The 12,601-nt window shown below is 43.1% G+C and overlaps 2 long non-coding RNA genes across 8 annotated transcripts; one reads left to right on the top strand and one right to left on the bottom strand.

Moving 5' to 3' along the window:
• The first annotated feature begins 149 nt into the window (after positions 1 to 149).
• Positions 150 to 1,460, top strand: LOC134455051 (uncharacterized). 3 transcript variants are annotated; one of them, XR_010035994.1, is made up of 4 exons: positions 150 to 272; positions 325 to 465; positions 736 to 826; positions 1,059 to 1,460. It is a non-coding gene; the product is annotated as an uncharacterized LOC134455051 (long non-coding RNA). The 3 variants fall into 3 exon arrangements; XR_010035993.1 differs by having other exon boundaries at positions 308 to 465; XR_010035992.1 differs by having other exon boundaries at positions 150 to 465.
• A 3,458-nt stretch (positions 1,461 to 4,918) lies between these two features.
• LOC134455050 (uncharacterized) lies at positions 4,919 to 7,715 on the bottom strand. 5 transcript variants are annotated; one of them, XR_010035990.1, is made up of 7 exons: positions 7,580 to 7,715; positions 6,940 to 7,036; positions 6,354 to 6,423; positions 6,107 to 6,318; positions 5,914 to 6,071; positions 5,553 to 5,643; positions 4,919 to 5,320 (listed from the first exon to the last, which is right to left on the bottom strand). It is a non-coding gene; the product is annotated as an uncharacterized LOC134455050 (long non-coding RNA). The 5 variants fall into 5 exon arrangements; XR_010035987.1 differs by having other exon boundaries at positions 6,107 to 6,423; XR_010035988.1 differs by having other exon boundaries at positions 5,914 to 6,054; positions 6,107 to 6,423.
• Between the last annotated feature and the right edge of the window lie 4,886 nt (positions 7,716 to 12,601).

The raw sequence follows: 12,601 nt of genomic DNA, 5'->3' as shown, positions 1-12,601 counted from the left end.
TAGGAGACTGCCGTGGCTGGAGAAGGCTGCCGAAGGCGGAGAAGGCTGCCGAAGGCGGAGGAGGCCGTAGGTGGAGGAGGCTGGAGGTGGAGGACGCTGCCGTGGCTGGAGAAGGCTGCTGTAGCTGGAGGACGCTGCCGTGGAGGAGGAGAAGGAGGCTGCCGTAGGTGTAGCTGGAGGAGGCTGCCGTAGCTGGAGGAGGCTGCCGTAGCTGGAGGAGGCTGCCGAAGGTGGAGGAGGCCGTGGCTGGAGGAGGCTGGAGGCTGCCGAAGGTGGAGGAGGCTGGAGGAGGCCGTGGCTGGAGGAGGCTGGAGGCTGCCGAAGGTGGAGGAGGCTGCCGTGGCTGCCGAAGGTGGAGGAGGCTGCCGAAGGTGGAGAAGGCTGCTGAAGGAAGAGGCTTCTGTAGGTGGAGGAGGCTGCTGAAGGTGTAGGCAGAGACTTCTTCGCTTGGCTTTTGCTGCCCAGGTAAGCTTTATTGCTCAGCTGCTTTTCACTGAGGCACTTGCCCGCAATTCGTAGCCTCAGCCTAATGTATCTTCTCACCAACTTCCTCTTCACATCATGGCATGATGGTAGGCTGCTCCTTGTAGCCATGGCCTCCTCCTCCAACTGTTGCACAGTGCAGCTTGGTGTGTTGTTATTATTACTATGTGATTCTTTACTTCACTGATGACCCCTGAACAGATTGTCAGTGCCCTTCCTAACTTCATGTGTTTCTTTATTTCATTGCTCCAGCTGTGTCATATTCACTCATCATTGACTGATGACCCCTGAACAGATTTCCGGCCCTTCTTCATACACCTTGTCTTCCACCTTCACAGTCATGGTGTGTATATTGTTATTACAATGTGATTCTTCATTTCATTGCTCGTCTTCATACAGCTTGTCTCCCACCTTCATCTGGTTCTTCACTTAATTGCTCCAGGTGTACCATATTCACTGATAATGATATTTGTTGTTCATATACAGAAGCATAGACCCCTTTTACAGTTTTAATTTTCTGTCTATTTCAATGTTACACGTTGAGTATGACCGCTGCATGTCTGTGTTGTTGACAGGCACAACACTCAGGAGTGCTGTGAGTTGCATGACACCTGCAGAGGCTCCATACTACAGACTACTTCTACTCTGTACTACAGAAACCGGATCACTTGACAAGCCTGTGTCCTGTTTTGGCCTTCCACACTCTGTAGGATTGCATAGGCTCCATTTCTTCTCCCACATCACCATTCCAAAACAACTCCAGATGTTTCGTTTGTATTATGGCCAGTTTCTTTACATCTGTTACACTACCTGTGTTTTGCACCCAAAACTGGACTGCTCTATCTGTTTCTTGTTTTTTATCATTATCACTTGCATTGCTGTAAATATGTTCCATTAGCTCAGTTTTGCAACTATGAAGTGTACAGTTTTGTTGTTGTATTACTGTTACGCTGAGCAAAAAGAAACCTCAAACCTTACTCTTAGGCCTATGTCTATGTGAATTCTTCATGCGTGTCGTGCTCTGTCAACAGTTTGATGCTTACAAAGCATTCCAAGTGTCTGTATGATGTTCTACCATTATGCTATGCCTTCACACAGTTAATAACAAAAGGTATACAGTATTAAAAATGCATATTCACACTAGGTTATTGTCTAACTTGGCACCATAGCAGTGAGCATCCAGTGTATTTCTGTGTTCAAAACATACATAAATAAAAAATTTTTAAAAATGAATTGACCCACTCAAGTACTGGTTATACAGTTGTTGTCTTTTTTTTCATTATAATTTATTTAGTCCACATGACAGATCCATGGCCCTGCTCCATGCCACTGATTCAGAGTCGTGTGTAGGGACTACACGTCTCTGCCCTGATCCTCTTCACTCTGCCTGCATGCAACGATGCATGTTTTTGGCAGGTCTGATGCAGCCTCATAAAGGCTAAAGCTGGCCTGCGTCTCACTGCTAGAGATCTATAGACATACAAGTGTATGTGATTAGTTTTTAACGAATTAATATTTGTAGTGTAAATAATGAACACAACGCTTTTGCGATTACAGTCAAAAGCTACCAAGAAAGTTAGCATCTCATAGGTAAGTGGCGGGCTCCTGGCTAAGCTAATGGTGATTTCCCTCAAAACGTGATAAAAACACACCAGTTCTACGACAGTAGCGTGTAAACAACACAGTATTTTATATCACCTAGATGTACTAGACGAATTACCTAAAAAAATGGGATGGATCCCGTTTGTGTGCATATTTATTCAATGCTTGCCGTAGAAAGGCTTATTCTGCTCAGTAGAAGTCAATGACGGCTCTCTGTTTGTTTAGAACTTTAGCGTGTCTACACATGACTCTGACAGCCACTAGGTGACTTTCCCGCCGAGATCAAAGGTAGGCGTAACTCTGTTTATCAATGGCTCTGGCACACGCTATTTGACTCGGGTTTGCATTATTATGGATGAATTTCTAATCTTGACATTCTAATGGACAATCTGTGCGAGTTTCAAAATGCGTTTTTATGTAACATGGGAGTAAAATGTGTTAACAGTACGCCCGTCTGGGATTTGTTAGCTAGTTCGCTAGTTAGCTAGCAAGTAAGTAATAGCAGAAATAAACTCTCTCTGGTGATAGATATTAGAATCGATCTGTCTCAATGGCCCAAGCATAAACAAAGAAACACCAGGATTTGGATGTAATGCTATAATATCAGCAATTTGTCAAAGCAAAACATTCTGAGAACATTCACAGAACCAGTTCATTATATCCACAGCCTTGAGTGTCGGCAAATCTTTCCACTTTTGACATGATGTAGTGTAGAGACCTAGCACTTGCTAGCTAACTAGCGGGCCAGCTAGTTTAACAAATCCCAGACGGGATGTAAACACATTTACTCCCATATCACATAAAAACACATTATGAAATTCGCATAGATTGTCCATTAACATGTCAAGATTAGAAATTCATCCATAATAGTGCAAAACCAGAGTCAAAGAGTCAAATGGCGTATGCGTAGGCCTAACACATAAACCGCGTCCGTTTCCAAGGAAACAAAACGCTATCTTTAGAAAAGTAATTCCGCACTTAAAGTGGGCTACCTTCGGATTGGTAGATGCTAGGAAAATACCGCTTTCAGTTATGGAAAGCTGAGGTTCTCAGCTTTTTAAACAAGTCCAATGGTGTGTCTTTAGGTATAATTAAAAATATTCTGTGTCAGATCGAAAAAATGAAGTTTTGAATGGGTTTCAATGGCTCCAAGCCCAGGTTGTCCACCAGCAGCGGTAGATCACCACCAGGGGGCAGCACTATGACGTCAGCAGCAACCCAAGAAATTCTTAAAGAAAGAAAGCATAAATGGGCCACCAGTAGGGCAGTTTAATTAGGCTACAACAGGGCACTGGAACTCTTTTTTGAAAAACCGAGAAGGATGGCCTGCAAGGACAAGACTTGCAAAATGTGCCATAGGTAGTCATAGGTAGCCAGTCAATTTTGCACTCCATTTGGTTTCTCTTTTTCGTTAATGTAAACAACCTGCACTGCACTTTTTGTTACATTTTTCTTTTCAGCTTCTGTAAATAGTTTTGATATGGCAGGTCAATAAATACATATTTTCCAGTTCTACACAGCTTTGTTATTATTCCCCCCCCCCCCCCCCCCCCCCCCGAAACAGTATTCGTGCCGTGCGTGACATCAAACCCCGCCAACACCTCCCCCCGCGTGACATCGCGAGTGGCGCCGCCCCGCCACGCCGCCCCCCAGGGACAGACTCGAAGCCTCACCACCTTGACTAACCAATTTTCTGGGGGAAACACTGTATTACTTACTTGCTAGCTAACTAGCGAACTAGCTAACAAATCCCAGACGGGCGTACTGTTAACACATTTTACTCCCATGTTACATAAAAACGCATTTTGAAACTCGCACAGATTGTCCATTAGAATGTCAAGATTAGAAATTCATCCATAATAATGCAAACCCGAGTCAAATAGCGTATGCCAGAGCCATTGATAAACAGAGTTACGCCTACCTTTGATCTCGGCGGGAAAGTCACCTAGTGGCTGTCAGAGTCATGTGTAGACACGCTAAAGTTCTAAACAAACAGAGAGCCGTCATTGACTTCTACTGAGCAGAATAAGCCTTTCTACGGCAAGCATTGAATAAATATGCACACAAACGGGATCCATCCCATTTTTTTAGGTAATTCGTCTAGTACATCTAGGTGATATAAAATACTGTGTTGTTTACACGCTACTGTCGTAGAACTGGTGTGTTTTTATCACGTTTTGAGGGAAATCACCATTAGCTTAGCCAGGAGCCCGCCACTTACCTATGAGATGCTAACTTTCTTGGTAGCTTTTGACTGTAATCGCAAAAGCGTTGTGTTCATTATTTACACTACAAATATTAATTCGTTAAAAACTAATCACATACACTTGTATGTCTATAGATCTCTAGCAGTGAGACGCAGGCCAGCTTTAGCCTTTATGAGGCTGCATCAGACCTGCCAAAAACATGCATCGTTGCATGCAGGCAGAGTGAAGAGGATCAGGGCAGAGACGTGTAGTCCCTACACACGACTCTGAATCAGTGGCATGGAGCAGGGCCATGGATCTGTCATGTGGACTAAATAAATTATAATTAAAAAAAGACAACAACTGTATAACCAGTACTTGAGTGGGTCAATTAATTTTAAAAAAAAATGTATTTATGTATGTTTTGAACACAGAAATACACTGGATGCTCACTGCTATGGTGCCAAGTTAGACAATAACCTAGTGTGAATATGCATTTTTAATACTGTATACCTTTTGTTATTAACTGTGTGAAGGCATAGCATAATGGTAGAACATCATACAGACACTTGGAATGCTTTGTAAGCATCAAACTGTTGACAGAGCACGACACGCATGAAGAATTCACATAGACATAGGCCTAAGAGTAAGGTTTGAGGTTTCTTTTTGCTCAGCGTAACAGTAATACAACAACAAAACTGTACACTTCATAGTTGCAAAACTGAGCTAATGGAACATATTTACAGCAATGCAAGTGATAATGATAAAAAACAAGAAACAGATAGAGCAGTCCAGTTTTGGGTGCAAAACACAGGTAGTGTAACAGATGTAAAGAAACTGGCCATAATACAAACGAAACATCTGGAGTTGTTTTGGAATGGTGATGTGGGAGAAGAAATGGAGCCTATGCAATCCTACAGAGTGTGGAAGGCCAAAACAGGACACAGGCTTGTCAAGTGATCCGGTTTCTGTAGTACAGAGTAGAAGTAGTCTGTAGTATGGAGCCTCTGCAGGTGTCATGCAACTCACAGCACTCCTGAGTGTTGTGCCTGTCAACAACACAGACATGCAGCGGTCATACTCAACGTGTAACATTGAAATAGACAGAAAATTAAAACTGTAAAAGGGGTCTATGCTTCTGTATATGAACAACAAATATCATTATCAGTGAATATGGTACACCTGGAGCAATTAAGTGAAGAACCAGATGAAGGTGGGAGACAAGCTGTATGAAGACGAGCAATGAAATGAAGAATCACATTGTAATAACAATATACACACCATGACTGTGAAGGTGGAAGACAAGGTGTATGAAGAAGGGCCGGAAATCTGTTCAGGGGTCATCAGTCAATGATGAGTGAATATGACACAGCTGGAGCAATGAAATAAAGAAACACATGAAGTTAGGAAGGGCACTGACAATCTGTTCAGGGGTCATCAGTGAAGTAAAGAATCACATAGTAATAATAACAACACACCAAGCTGCACTGTGCAACAGTTGGAGGAGGAGGCCATGGCTACAAGGAGCAGCCTACCATCATGCCATGATGTGAAGAGGAAGTTGGTGAGAAGATACATTAGGCTGAGGCTACGAATTGCGGGCAAGTGCCTCAGTGAAAAGCAGCTGAGCAATAAAGCTTACCTGGGCAGCAAAAGCCAAGCGAAGAAGTCTCTGCCTACACCTTCAGCAGCCTCCTCCACCTACAGAAGCCTCTTCCTTCAGCAGCCTTCTCCACCTTCGGCAGCCTCCTCCACCTTCGGCAGCCACGGCAGCCTCCTCCACCTTCGGCAGCCTCCAGCCTCCTCCAGCCACGGCCTCCTCCAGCCTCCTCCACCTTCGGCAGCCTCCAGCCTCCTCCAGCCACGGCCTCCTCCACCTTCGGCAGCCTCCTCCAGCTACGGCAGCCTCCTCCAGCTACGGCAGCCTCCTCCAGCTACACCTACGGCAGCCTCCTTCTCCTCCTCCTCCTCCAGCCTCCGCCAGCTACAGCAGCCTCCTCCAGCCTCGGCAGCCTCCTCCTCCTCCAGCCACGGCAGCCTCCTCCACCTACGGAAGCTTCTTCCTTCGGCAGCCTCCTCCACCTTCGGCAGCCTCCTCCAGCCACGGCAGTCTCCTACACCTTCGACAGCATCCTCCAGCCACGGCAGCCTCCTCAATAGCAGTCCCCACCAATAGCAAAAAACAAAAAAAAACAAAAAACAAACACAAAAAAAACCTCAAGACACAGCATGAACATGTCAAACAGGGAGAATAAACCGTTGACAAATTGTCAATGTGTTTTTGTCTTTATTTTCTTCTAGTCATGACTAGGGGTATAAATCAGAGCATTCATGCCGATTTGATTTGAAAAACGATTTCTTCAGCAACGATTCGGTTATGATTGATATTTAGGAATGTCCTACAATGCAATTCAATGGTTACTTTCTCTGTTCCATTTAAACACCTGCCTATAAATTAATGCCAAATATGCCTTCACACTTCCCTACATTACTACATTACATATTACTTGAACCTCAATTGCTTTGAAATAAATATTACAGTTGTGCCTTCAATACCTCATCAGCTGTCATGGAGTTTGGACCTACACATATGAACTACAAACATATAGTACCAGACTATTCACATATACTGGTATATATGTCGTGTCAATTTCAATACAATAATTACCTTAGATTCACAAGGCATCTTACGCATCTTACTGTGTCCCACATGGTAGTAATGACAACAATAGGTACAGCCAGCAGTGTATGCCGAACCAAAGTCCCTAATCAAACACACAAAACAGATGAGTGATAGAGGAGTGATAGACTGGCAGACAAAAAAAAATAGACATTAATCCACCACTCATTCAAATCAATCAGAAACTATTTGATTTCACAGAGCTAAAAGGAGAAATACAGGTATACGGCGCATTGTCAATGCGGTGCACATCTGGCTACGGACTGTGCATAGTAGTTCGACTAGCCAACTTCAAAACTGTTCAGCAAACTGTTCAGCAAACATCCATGGTTTACTCAACAGAAATATATATTTCTCGGTTTCTGAAATACCTGGGGTCATCAACTTCAGTACTTTAATATTCGGGACTCAATTGTAGCCACTTGTGAAGTTGGACAGGAGCCAAGCCGCTATGCTAACTTAAGCTACCAGAAGTGGTTATTCATTCCTAAACAGCGTTCGTCTTTAACATCGACATCGCAATTTTCATGCAAACCACATGCAATTACATAATTGAAGGCTATACTTTAGACAACGGATACTGAAACACAGAAAACATTTCGATTTGTTCTCCCATTTATCAACTTACCGAGAAAGGTGTCGACAGTCAAACGAAAGTCTACGGAGCCCACTTCCGGATATGGAACTTCTTGAAGTCTACAGGGAGGAGCCATGACACGGAAAATAGACCCCGCCCCTTGCCCACGTATGCCAATGGGATATACACAACTCTTTCTTATCAATGGCTCTGGCGTATGCGTAACACATAAACCGCGTCCGTTTCCAAGGAAACAAAACGCTATCTTTAGAAAAGTAATTCTGCACTTAAAGTAGGCTACCTTCGGATTGGTAGATGCTAGGAAAATACCGTTTTCAGGTATGGAAAGCTGAGGTTCTCAGCTTTTAAACAAGACCCATGGTGTGTCTTAAGGTCTAATTAAAAATATTCTGTCGAACATCGAACAAATGTACTTTTGAATGGGTTTCAATGGCTCCAAGCCAGGGTTGTCCACCATTTCAAATTCGCGCGCTCCAGTGAAGGGGCATTCTGACGTAACTGCAACCCAAGAATTGAAAATTAAAATCGTTTCAAAATATGGCCTCGAGGATGGACACACATGGCGTAGTAATAAATCCGACCACTAGGTGTCACCATTTAGTCCAACCGATGTTGTCCTAGTGCCTGCGCTTGAACATGCATTACAACTTTTTTTTTTTTTACAAGTTTTTTTTTTTTTTTTTTGCCCTCGGACGCATTTTTTATTTATTTAGGGAACGTAGCCAAGGCGGGGGTGGGGTTTAGTCAAGGCGGCCGCCTTGATAAGAAAGCGCTGGGGGAAAGCCTGTAATAGCAGAAATAAACTCTCTCTGGTGATAGATATTAGAATCGATCTGTCTCAATGGCCCAAGCATAAACAAAGAAACACCAGGATTTGGATGTAATGCTATAATATCAGCAATTTGTCAAAGCAAAACATTCTGAGAACATTCACAGAACCAGTTCATTATATCCACAGCCTTGAGTGTCGGCAAATCTTTCCACTTTTGACATGATGTAGTGTAGAGACCTAGCACTTGCTAGCTAACTAGCGGGCCAGCTAGTTTAACAAATCCCAGACGGGATGTAAACACATTTACTCCCATATCACATAAAAACACATTATGAAATTCGCATAGATTGTCCATTAACATGTCAAGATTAGAAATTCATCCATAATAGTGCAAAACCAGAGTCAAAGAGTCAAATGGCGTATGCGTAGGCCTAACACATAAACCGCGTCCGTTTCCAAGGAAACAAAACGCTATCTTTAGAAAAGTAATTCCGCACTTAAAGTGGGCTACCTTCGGATTGGTAGATGCTAGGAAAATACCGCTTTCAGTTATGGAAAGCTGAGGTTCTCAGCTTTTAAACAAGTCCAATGGTGTGTCTTTAGGTATAATTAAAAATATTCTGTGTCAGATCGAAAAAATGAAGTTTTGAATGGGTTTCAATGGCTCCAAGCCCAGGTTGTCCACCAGCAGCGGTAGATCACCACCAGGGGGCAGCACTATGACGTCAGCAGCAACCCAAGAAATTCTTAAAGAAAGAAAGCATAAATGGGCCACCAGTAGGGCAGTTTAATTACAACAGGGCACTGGAACTCTTTTTTGAAAAACCGAGAAGGATGGCCTGCAAGGACAAGACTTGCAAAATGTGCCATAGGTAGTCATAGGTAGCCAGTCAATTTTGCACTCCATTTGGTTTCTCTTTTTCGTTAATGTAAACAGCCTGCACTGCACTTTTTGTTACATTTTTCTTTTCAGCTTCTGTAAATAGTTTTGATATGGCAGGTCAATAAATACATATTTTCCAGTTCTACACAGCTTTGTTATTATTCAACCCCCACACCCCCCCCCCCAAACCCCCGAAACAGTATTCGTGCCGTGCGTGACATCAAACCCCGCCAACACCTCCCCCCGCGTGACATCGTGAGTGGCGCCGCCCCCCCACGCCGCCCCCCAGGGACAGACTCGAAGCCTCACCACCTTGACTAACCAATTTTCTGGGGGAAACACTGGTAATTGCTGTCTTGAGGATAAATGGGGTTTTCATCATAGATAAATTGTACATTAAAAAAAAACCCAGAGCTCATGACCTCTGTTTCCTCAATGGTAGTTACGGCCATGGTGACCGGATGTAGCCTGTAGCCTTGTCATCACAATAACCATCGCCATGGTAGCCAGGCAGCCATGCATGGCACACCGGAATCAAGCATGAAATTGTTTTGTGCTTCCATAGAAGCCTGAGGTCAGTTGGGGTTTTTCTGCACACCGGAACTTTCTTTAGAATATGTTTTTCCCGTCTGTAGTGTTTTTCTTTGTGAGGGGATTGAAGTGGCCTTCCGCTGGATTCAAGTGGGTTACGAGATGTTCTCTAGAAGACTGAGGGAGTGAGACTGTGAGTGTCCTCGGATGAGAGCAGACTTTTACCTTTATTTGGACATGGCTCACACAACATCACAGTGTGCATAATGTATACTGCACATGCATCTCTGTGTGTGTATGTATGTTTGTATGCGCACATGTTTGTGTATCTCTGTGTGTGTGCTTGTATGTGCATCTCTGTGTTTCTCTCTGTGTGTGCATGTACAGTATGGGTAGGTAGGGTATGTTTGTGTGTGTGTGCACTGCACGTGCAAGTATATGGGCATCTGGGAGCATGATGTTTACACTTTTAAAATTCTTTAATACCGTATTCATACTATGCGCTACTACATGTATAGGAAAAATATCCTTACATTTTAACATATCCTTGGTAATCATAAGAGAGAGAGAGAGTGCGTGCATGCTCTCCTCTCTCTCTCTCTCTCTCTCTCTCTCTCTCTCTCTCTCTCTCTCTCTCTCTCTCTCTCTCTCTCTCTCTCTCTCTCTCTCTCTCTCTCTCTCTGTATGTCTTTGTGACTGTGTGTGTGGGTCAACACACAGCTTGCTGACGAGCAGCATCTGCCGAGTCAAAGCATGTCCCAAAGCATGTCCCACCCCCTACATGAACCACCCACCAGCAGCCTCAGCCTTTCTCAGGCCAGACTTCCAGGCTTCCTGTGAAAACCCTGGGACAGACCTCATGTGGAGAGGAGGCTACTATTCCAATCACACATCTTCATATAAAAATAGAATAGCGGAGATGTCCAGGTGTCCTGCTGAGGAAAACATCCCCAAACCAAAGCTTACTCTGTCAGCCAAGGTACACACGACACTGCTCCAGTCAACTGCAGGGGGACCGAAGCAGAGAGCAAGAGGGAATTCTTACTCCAATTCGTAGCCCTTTCAACTAGACTAGTGTTTGTCAACGGGGGCTGTACAGCCCTAGGGGGGTGTTGAGAAGGATAAAGTTGAGAGGGGGAGGTGCGTAGTTGTCATTGGGGGGCATTAGTGTTTTTTTATTACTAAGAGGGGCATTGGCAGGCTTATGGTGAGGTCAAGGGGGCGTTTGGAGGCTTGAGATGATGCCATGGGGGCATTTGTTCAAGAGAGGTTGAGAAGCACTGAACTAGACTAAGAGTAGAATACAGGGTTGAAATTATGTTAATTAAAAAAAATATCAATTACAAATTCAGGCAAAATATTAAAATCACATTTTTCCATTTCCAAGGTTTTGAAATGGATGCACCTGTGGCAGCCTATGAATTTACAATCATGGTAGCATTTGAAAAAAAAAAACCCTCCCCCAAGGACAGTCTACAGTCCCAATTAAGTTTGTAGACAAACTTAGAGAGAAACTGAGCAATGATGATGACAGGCCTGCAAAGGAGCATTGGTATACCATCTAAATTCTAAAATATTGCTTGGTAACTGCTATCTTATCATCTGCAGAGGCAGTTCGAAAGACAGCAGTTGATGTTGCCACTTGGATCCCACCAGGCTCATCCATCATCATGTCCAATCAATCCACACAATGACAGTGGCGGAACCAGACATGTATTATTGGGGGGGGGGGGCAATGGGGTAGCCACATGAATTTCACAGGGGCATACTCTTACACAAAGAAAAAAACACCCAAACACTATAGAATAGATAGGCCTAAAAATAATGATATTCCCGGGTTCTTATGACACCCGTCACTGGTACTAGATTGAGTGGTTTCCGATTGTCATCTATGGGTTAAAAAAGGGCTTTGGGCAGGTATTCTGTAAATTTGTGGTCATATAAATCAAGACTTCTGTTTAAATCTGGCAGGATTTTAGTTTTAAGGCGTTCTTTTGAGTATTTTTGGGTTGGTCACATTTGGCAACCCTAACACCTGCTGTAAGGTACTGTCACTGAATCCCTTCTAAAGTGCACCCTATAACTGCACCCTTAAGTTTTAGGTCTCCGATTATGTCAAAGAGTAATCAGTCACAATTATATCACAATATATAATTATATCATAATATATCTTTTGGTGATTTGTGATGTGATTTTTTTTGTGATTTGACCCTCAGAAACCCATTGCATTGCAAATGGCAAGATTTACAAAGAGCTATGTTATGTGCCTTACATTGACTGAACCTAACTCAAATTACATATCCCAACACCACACAGTCATTTCCGGATAGAAAATACTATTAATATAGAAAATATCACATTTCAAGTAAAACATGGCCATTTTTATTAACTGCTTTCTGTCTTTTCTGAATACATTTTAACCATTGTAGAGGTAATCATTTAATATGTAGGCTACTCTTTTTTCTCCAAAGATGTGCCAGAAATGTGGGAAACATAAGTTTTTGAGAAAAGTATGATATGAAGGGCTGCTCTTTTTGGAAGGAAAATGCTAACACCTGGGTGCTACGCCATTGGAATACATTAACAGGTGTGTACACCTGTAGGCTATCTGTGTTTATGTATGTGAGAATCATATAGTGATGTGAGATGATAAAGATAAGTGTTTCACTGATGCCCATTATTGCAGATTTTCAACGTTTCTACAGAATTCTCAGAAATGAACATAAATGTTTCTGCATCAGACTTTGAAGTTGAAGGGAAATTAATGCTTAGGTGTCTGAGGGTTAATCAAATTATTTTCTACCATCTGTGTTTTTATGTCATTTCAAATTTCCCATCAATAATTTAAGTCTGAACTCAGACTTCA

This window comes from Engraulis encrasicolus, chromosome 9, assembly GCF_034702125.1.
Source record: "Engraulis encrasicolus isolate BLACKSEA-1 chromosome 9, IST_EnEncr_1.0, whole genome shotgun sequence".
NCBI lineage: Eukaryota > Metazoa > Chordata > Actinopteri > Clupeiformes > Engraulidae > Engraulis > Engraulis encrasicolus.
This window is presented reverse-complemented; position numbering and strand designations above follow the sequence as displayed.